This window comes from Dipodomys ordii, unplaced genomic scaffold, assembly GCF_000151885.1.
Source record: "Dipodomys ordii isolate 6190 unplaced genomic scaffold, Dord_2.0 Scaffold79, whole genome shotgun sequence".
Classification (NCBI taxonomy): domain Eukaryota; kingdom Metazoa; phylum Chordata; class Mammalia; order Rodentia; family Heteromyidae; genus Dipodomys; species Dipodomys ordii.
This window is the reverse complement of record NW_012267295.1, coordinates 4,200,255-4,208,797: the sequence shown is the minus strand read 5'-3', so window position 1 is coordinate 4,208,797 and position 8,543 is coordinate 4,200,255. Positions and strand designations below refer to the sequence as shown.

The 8,543-nt window shown below is 53.7% G+C and overlaps 1 protein-coding gene across 3 annotated transcripts in view; it reads right to left on the bottom strand.

Annotated features, from left to right (window-relative positions):
- Positions 1-6,654: 6,654 nt before the first annotated feature.
- Positions 6,655-8,543, bottom strand: part of Rac2 (ras-related C3 botulinum toxin substrate 2 (rho family, small GTP binding protein Rac2)) — a 12,733-nt gene continuing 10,844 nt past the window's right edge. The window contains exon 7 of one of the 3 annotated variants that reach the window (XM_013024909.1): positions 6,655-6,734. The gene's annotated coding sequence lies outside the window, so the exon portion shown is untranslated. Of the gene's footprint in view, positions 6,735-7,380; positions 8,090-8,543 lie in introns of those variants that run through there. The other 2 variants (XM_013024906.1, XM_013024907.1) reach the window with 2 other exon arrangements.

The following is an 8,543-nucleotide window of genomic DNA, read 5'->3' as shown; positions in this document are numbered from 1 at the left end:
CTGAGCAGGGACAAAGGTCAGTGCGAGCCCTGGGCAGTAGGGTGGGCAGTCTAGACAGGGGCTGGGGTGGGGACAGGCGTGCAAAAGAAACTGGCAACTTAGAGAGAGACAGCGCGTGGGGCCGGGGGGGGGGCTCCCAGATATCCTGCTGTGGGAAACACGTCACGACTCCGTTCTAATTGACACATTTCAAAACCTAGCCATCACAGCCGGAGGATTCCGCATGTACTCACGAGACGAGGGCGATCTTCAGAGGGGAAATCTTCCCCTCAGCCGGAGGACACGGTTTCGGGGTTCGCCCTCATCATTCCTGGGTGGGGTATGTGGGCCCTGGCCTGGGGCCCTGTTTGTGAAGGCTGATCTCAGACACCCCACTCCGGGGTGTATGGCCCATTCTGAACCCACACCTTGAGGACAAGGGCTGGGGGAGAGACCCAGAGATCAGAGAGGAAGACAGGAAGTGCAGCTACCCGCCGCCATAACCCAGGACCCGGGCTGCCAGTCTCAGGGGTTGGCACGGAGTAGGTCCTCAGAGAAGGGAGCTCTTCCCTGTGTGAGCTGTGCTTACACAGTAGGTCTGGGATATATCTGCCTCCTCCTGCAGCCTTCCCCCCCCCCCCCCCCCCCCCCCCCCCCGCAGGCCTCAGCCCTTCACCTGAAAGCCCTGGACACAGAACTGGGGTCAGACCTAAGGTTTGCTCAGCCTCCCGCTCCGGACCGGCCACGGGGCCGTGGGCCACATCTCCTCCCTGACCCAGCCCCATTGCTTCAGCCTTGCCCTCTGCTCCCTCCTGCCCATCCACTGGCCAAGCCTCTGAAGAGACGCAGAACCTGCCACCCCAAAATGCCCCTGTGGCTTATTGATTTTATTTTTAAACTACAGGCACTTGAAAAGCAAGAAGGGCGCTATGACCTTCCTTCCCCTCGCTTCCTGAGTGCCGGATCTGAAGGCTGGCTGTGCTGGGGGACCCCCTCCCCACTGTGGAGGTGGGGGGAGGGTTCCCCTTTGAGTTGTGTGTCCCCCCCGTAGCACTGCTGCCTCATGACTCCGCCTGGCAATGAGCACCCCTCTGCGCCCTTCCTTGGGCCAGCATCCTCCCATCAGCCCCCACTTCTGCCCTCATGCAGGAAGAGGGCATCTTTAACACCTAAGCCACCCGGCTGCCCTCTGGAGCCGCTGCTGTGACCACACATGTCCCTGAGGACCCTGTCATGTGTGTGCTCTGCTGCTTCTCCTCTCCTCAGCACCTTCCCTCTGAACCTTGTGTGGGCCCCAGGATCTTTGCACAAGCTGCTCCCTTGACCTGCCTGTGATCCACAGCAGGTTTAGACATCCGAATGGGCAGCCTTCTCTGATCCCTCCTCCCACTCACCAACATTCCCTCCCCCAAGGCTTCCTTTTTCATCTACAAGGCATTTGCTTTTATTGTTTTCTATGTCAAAGCACTGTTGGCAAATATAATTTCTTATCAGCATATATTAGTTGTACAATGGAACTTGGGTGCAACATTTCCACACATGTTTACAATGGATCCTGATCAACCTTACCGCCTCTGTCACCCCCCTGACTCCAGTTCCTCTTCCCTACAAGCAATCTCAACAGCTTTTGCTGTTCTATTTTCATGTTTGCAAATCCTCCTGCACCATCTTTCTTAGCCCTCCTGTCTCCTGATGGACCCCTGCCCTAGCCTGTTTTATGATCCTATCATTCGAGTGTATGTGTCTATTAACTGCACTAAAGACATTCACTGTGATAAATTAGATGTGCATATATTATGTGTTACTCAGACTAACCCTCTCTATTGCTTTCTCTTCTCTGCTCTCCATACTCTAAACCCCTATTGGCCAACAGCTTTTTCTTCCCTTCCTCCCTCCCTTTTCTCCTCCCCCTTCCTTCACCTCCCCCCTCCATAATACTGAAACCATTGAGGCACTGCAGAGAGAACTAGTACATGATTGGTTATGCACAGAATAGTTATGTTAGCTAAAACTATGACCTTGTTCTTGTCTTTATTTGGTGATGAAATAAGGCTCAGAGAGATGTTTGGGCGTCAGGTTGCCACAGTGATGGCAGACACCAATGACCAGAGGAGACTGGTAGCGCACACCTCCACCTGTGTCTACGAGGCTGTTTCTGCAGAAAACTAGGCCTTGGGGGCTCTGAATTAATCAGTGGTTAAATAATGTACACATTCGGATCTGAGAGGACTGTTGGGAAGGGGTGGGAGCGTGGAAGGCAGGCCCCAGCCAGAAGCCTCATCACTGGGCTGTGCCTCTGAAGGGCGGCTGTCAGCCTTTCTTCTTCCCAGCTTCTTTGCATTGCTCTCTCTCTCTCTGCCTCCTGGCCGTCCCAGAGTGAGCAGCTTTCCTCTGGCATGTCTTCTACCATGATGCCTCTGCCTTGCTTTGGCCTGAAAGCAATGGAGCCAGCAACCAAGGCCCGTAGCCCCAAAACCGCTGAGCCAAAAATGAACCCTTCCTCTCAGCTACAAAACTCTGACCCACACAGTGCTTTTGGGCAACTGCCTACTTGATTTCTGAAATTGTATAGCACTGTCCTCTTGTCGGGTGCATTTCATTCATGGCCTTGGATAGTACATGGCTGTTTGGTTTGTGAGATGCATGTCCTTTAGTTCTGGAAAAGCCGTGTGTGTGTGTGTGTGTGTGTGTGTGTGTGTGTGTGTGTGTGTACATGTGCATGAGTACATGAGTGTGCACACACGCACACCCACACCAGTCCTGGTGCTTGACCTCAGGGCCTGGGCCCTGTTTCTTAGCTTTTTCTGTCACTCAACAGCTCCACTTCCCAGTTGGATAATTGGAGATAAGAATCTCATGGACTTTCCTGTCTGGACTGGCTTTGAGCCTCGATCTTCAGATCTCAGCCTCCTGAGTAGTTAGAATTACAGGCGTGAGCCACTGATGCCTGACCCGGGAAAGTTTTCTAGCGCCTTTATGCTTCCCAGCTACTCCTTTGCTGCACATTCTGAGTTTGTTGTGGAGAGAATAAGACCAGGGCTGGGCTTCCCCCCATTTTCTTCTATTCACTGCACTGCCTCCAGTTGTTGGCTCTTTCTGGGCCCATTCACTCCGGTTATCACCCTTTGCTATACATTCTTGTTTCAGACAAAGGTGTCTGAAGTTCTACGGGTGCCCAGATGCAATGATTCATGCCTGTAACCCCAGCTACTTGTGAGGCAGAGATTGGGGAGCTGAGAGTGTGAGATCAATCTAGGCAAAAAAATGTCATGGATCCAGGTGCTGGTGGCTCACGCCTGTAATCCTAGCTACTCAGGAGGCTGAGATGTGAGGACTGCAGTTCAAAGCCAGCCCAGGCAGAAACGTCTGTGAGACTCTTATTTTCAATTAACCACCAGAAAACCAGAAGTGGCACTGTGGCTCCAGTCATAGAGTGCTAGCCTTGAACTGAAGAACTGAGGGACAGTGCCCAGGCCCAGAGTTCAAGCCCCATGACTGACAGAAAAGAAGGGGAAAAAAAGTTACTCAGACCCCATTTCAACAACAAAGTAAATGCAGCAGTATGCATTTGTGATCCCAGCTACATAGAAGGCTGAGCAGAAGCATCACAATTCAGACCAGCTCGAATTTTTAAAACAAAAGAAAGGAAAGGAAAACCCTATCTGAAAATTACTACCAAGTGGTAAAGAGCCTACTTAGCAAGTGCAAAGCCCTGAATTCAAAACCAGTGTCACACACACCTACACATTAAAAAAAAAATCCAGCTGGTGCTCAAGACCAGACCTGGAGAGCAGGCCTGCCTTTTGTTAAGAACACCAAGATGGTATCATCTATAAGGCCTTGCTCTACAGGGGCTAAGAACAACTTGTTTAGAATTCCACCTTTCACCAGTCCCTTGTATCAGTCAGCTACAGCTGGGTAACAAGTCACCACAAAGCTGTTTCCATGACCATCCCAAATAAAGCCCTAGACAGCCACAATGCACAGCCCTAGCTGGACAGACGTGCCACTGGTTCTCTCCCATGCTACTGGGCAGTCCTGCTGCATGCTCTTGAGTTGGCAGAATAACAGACCCTGAGGGTCCTGGCACATCCTAGTGTTGCCCCAAGGCAGGTGCTAAAAGGGACGCAACCCAAGCCAGCTCCCCGCACAGGGGCGAGGCGGTGGAGAGCTGCTAAGGGGAATAGAATTGGTGGCTGCCTGGCATAGGGGAAGGCCTGGACCTAACGGTGCCTGTGTTGCCTGCTGTGATGTCTGGGTCCTCTTGGCCCTGCGCCTCTCTAGGGCTCTGTGAAGTCACCACCTGGCTTCTATTCTGTCTGCAAACCCCGATTCCCCACCCCCTCCCCCGCAGAGACAGGCGTGCCCTCCTCCTGGTAGATCATTTACACCGCTCCATCTGTCCGCTCCTTGGTGCCCTAGCACTGCGTGGGGCTACAGGTAGTTCCTGTCTCTCTGAAGAAGATGTTTGCTTCTGGTTGTTGTAGCTGCTTCTCGGCAGGGGAGGGGGGAGGGCAGCCCTCCCCCCTCCCCAGGCCTTGGCCTCTGCTTTTCTATGTTGAAGACCCTCTATGATGCGTGGATGGAACCACCTGGGGGAGGAGCTCCTGCCTCTGAGCTCTGTGCAAGGAAGGCACCTCACACCACCCTCCACCATGGCTGCTGACCAGGGGAGAGATGGCAGGGGGAGGGCAGCGGTGGGGAGGGCAGCATGGGGGAATGGACACTGGGAGACCAATGGGCCCACTGGTCAGTGAGTCGGGGCGGGCGTAGCGCAGGGGGCACCAGGTGCCTGACATGGAAGAAAGAGCATGGAATGGCCAGACTCCCCCGTAGCGGGCTCTGGAGGAAGTGGCTACCTGGCAGATGTGCCCTGGCTTCCAGACCATGCCCCGTTTGGAGCTCCGCTCAGCTGGCACTGATAGCCGCCGCTGTCCAGGAGCGAGGCCCCCGGTGCCAGCAGCATCTTACCACACCCAGTGGCTCTTCCTCTTCCCAAACTCACTGTCCCTGCCTTCCTTTGCAGGTCCCCTCTCTGACTGAGCCCTGCCCCAGCCCTCCACCACTTCAAACAGCAGAAAGGAAGGACTCAGAGATAAGGGGGAGAGCACTGGGGAAGGGGTACAGAGCCTCACTCTGTGATACCACAGGGATAGAAGATCTGACCAACAGCAGCACAGACGAATCAGTGGTCCTATAACAAGTAGCCATTGATACTGATCAAAAATGGGACCTAGAGGCTGGGAAGGTGGCTCAGTGGTAGAGCGCTCGCCTTGCAAGCATGAGGCCCTAGGTTCGACTCCTCAGCACCACATAAGAAAAAAGAAAAAGCTGGAAGTGGCGCTGTGGCTCAAGCAGTAGAGTGCTAGCCTTGAGCTGAAGAGCTGAGGGACAGCACCCAGGCCCAGAGTTCAGGCCCCACAGCCGGACCCCCCCCAAAATAAAATAAAATAAACTGGGACCCAGGCTCTGTTCATCCTTCTGCCTCTCCATTCAGGTTTTTGTTGTTGTTGTTGTTGTTTTATCAGTCATGTGGCCTGAACTCGGCCTGGGCGCTGTCCCTCAGCTCTTCAGCTCAAGGCTAGCGCTCTACCACTTGAGCCACAGTACTACTTCCAGCTTTTTCTGCTTATTTGGTGCTAAGGAATCGAACCCAGGGCCTCATGCATACAAGGCAAACACTCTACCACTGAGCCACCTTCCCAGCCCTGCCTCTCCATTCTGAGCATTCAGCTTATACTATATCGATATGCTTGGGACTTGGCACTCCCAAGATGGCTGAGGCAGCTCTAAACAACTCATCAGTATTCCAGGCAGGGAAAGAGACAGGACAAAGGGCAATGTCGGCTGAGTCCGTGGCTTGCTTGCTTATTTATTTATTTATTTATTTATATGAGGAAACACAACTTCTCCCCAAAGCCAGCTGGCTTTTTTTCCTGTGTGACCTTGCAGCCGTAGGTGCAAAGCCTGCTGGGAAAATAATCCTTTTGTCTGGTGCTGGGTGAACTGCTGCCCGTGAAGCAGAGGGCGGGAGGGACCCACATGAGCTCTAGGCCTTAAACCCTACTGTCTCCCTCCTTTACCTGTCATGAAAGATGATTTGGAGGATTCAATTAGATAAGACAAGACTCTAGTCTGATGGTAGAGGCACTGAGTGAGGGGGAAGGCATTGGATGAGGCTGTGGCCAGGCCCCCAGAACCACCAGGTAGAGCCTGGAATCAACCCCAGGTCCACAAATAGCTGGGAGATGCAGGCTGGCTCCAGGGGCACCCAAGCTTTCCAAGCCTCCTGATGGGGGAACCGGTCCTTCCCACTGTCAGGACTTTTTTTGTCTGTGTGGGGTGTTTGGTTTGATACCTTTCAAGGCTAGAACTCTACCACTTGAGCCACTGCTCCAGCTCCAGAGATTAACTTGAAGATGAGTCTCACGGAACTTCCTGCTCAAGCTGGCTTTGAACTGAGATCTTCAGGTCTCAACCTTTTGGGCAATTAGGATCCTGGTGGTGGGGTCTTGCCTCAGAACTAGGAGACTGATCAGGCATGGGGGGGTGGCCTGGAGTTCTGGGAGGGTGGAACATGGAACGGGGCTGACAGAGGGCTTCTGGCTGTGGGGTGGCTCTAGAGTGTCAGCCTGAAAGTGGGGACTCTTGTGTGGCAGGGTCCCACACTGTGCCGGTCAGCAGCAGCTATGTACTGGTGAATGACAAGCTTGGCTAGACAGAGCCATCATCATGAGGAAGGGAGGACTGATGTCCTGCAAGGGAGGGGACAGAGGAGGGGACAGACTCAAGGCCAGGCCCTTGTCACTACCCACAGCAATCCACCGCTGGTCAGAGCCCTGCTTCTGCTGGGGCCAGACTTGTTCCTGTGACCTCCGATTATAGCTTACTGACACTCAGGTTCTCAAAGCCCTTCGATCCAGAGTGGAAAGCAACTGCTCCGCCCTCCACCACTCCCGCTCCAAGGTCTGGCCAATCAGGACACCATGTCCCTCTGACGAAAAAAAATGATTGGTTGAAGTTTGTCCAATCAGAGTATACTTTCATTTAACGCATGTGATCCAGGATTGGCCAATCAAGGCACAGCATCCCTCTTTTAAAAAAAGATTGGTTGAAGCATGTCCAATCAGAATAAACTCTCATTTAGTGCATGTGGGCCAGGCATGGCCAATCAGGGCACAGCATCGTTCTGACAAAAACATGATTGGTTGAAGCTCATCCAATCAGAGTCAACCCTCATTAAAACTTGGGGAGGGACACTTGCTCTCTCTCCCTGAGGGTCATCTGCTTGAGAAGGAACCATCAGCAGAAGACAGAGCCAAGACATACAGAAAAACAAACTTCAATGAAAAGGTTCAACCTCACCTGACCCACCCTGGACCAACTTCACCTGAAATCATGATAGTTTCAAACATGAATCAAGTTTATTTTCCATATAAGCAGGTTGAGTTGGGCTTTCTATTTGCAATAGCAAAAGTCCTGACTGGCAAGTATGAAATTTCTAAGAGTCTCTCAGGAAGACGAAGCTCAGGTCCTGCGTATTCACAGCAAGCCTTGAGAGATGGCAGGGGGGCATGAGCCCAGACCCTTGGGTGGCTGGGCAGATACCACAGAGATTTACAGAAATTGATTTGTTTTATATTATGCTCTCCAGAAAAAGACCAGAGGATCAAGCTTCTCAGACACTCTTTTTCACTCCAGGGAAGGAGAATGTTCAGAAAAGCTGGTCAGTAGGTACTAGAGCGAGAACCAAGTCCCAGGAGGCGTGAGAATGCAGCTGGGAACCATGAGGCTAGAAGCTCGGGGAGGGGTTTCGCACGGGCATTTGCTGCCAGGTGATGTGGGGTGCCTTGCTGGGCCCCAGGGCTCCCCTACAGTCCCTGGGAAGGTAGAAGCATGTGGGGGAAAGATGCAGGGTCTGCAAACCCGCTCTCTCCCACGCCAGGGGGCTGGGCAGTGGGGAGAAGACAATTCACCAAGCTCAGCACCCCCCCCACACACACTAAGAGCTACCACAGGGAGGGGGCCGCATGGCCAGCCGCGGCGCCATCTGGCTTTGGGTGGGGGACCAGAGGATAGAACCATGTGGGTGCCAGGGCCGGGGTGCCCCCTGCAAAGGAGACAGGCAGCTGTGAGTTCGAGGGAAAGGTGAAATCCACAGGGCTCAGCTTTCTTGGCTTATGGCTCATTCCTCCCTCTGGGTCTATGCCCACCCACCAAGACTGTTCTCTCTACTCCTCCCACCACCCCACCCCTCCACCCTCTGTGGCCATGATGGGGACTGGGGCCAGCTCAACTATCCGAGGTCCTTTTCTGCTGCAGGGGTGGGCCAGGCAGCAGCCCCAGGGCCCCTGTACCCCAGCTTAGGTGACTGGGCCTATCCTGACACACTGGAGACTTCCTGTGGGAAGAGGGCTCCAAGGTCAGGACTGACCCAGGCCAATGCCAAGGCGGTGGGGAAGCTGAGACACCTCAATACCCTCTGTGCATCTGGCCTGGCCTGAATGCCGCTCTCGGGTGCAGGCACTGGCCTGGGTGGGTGGGAGGGGCGGGGCATTGGGGGC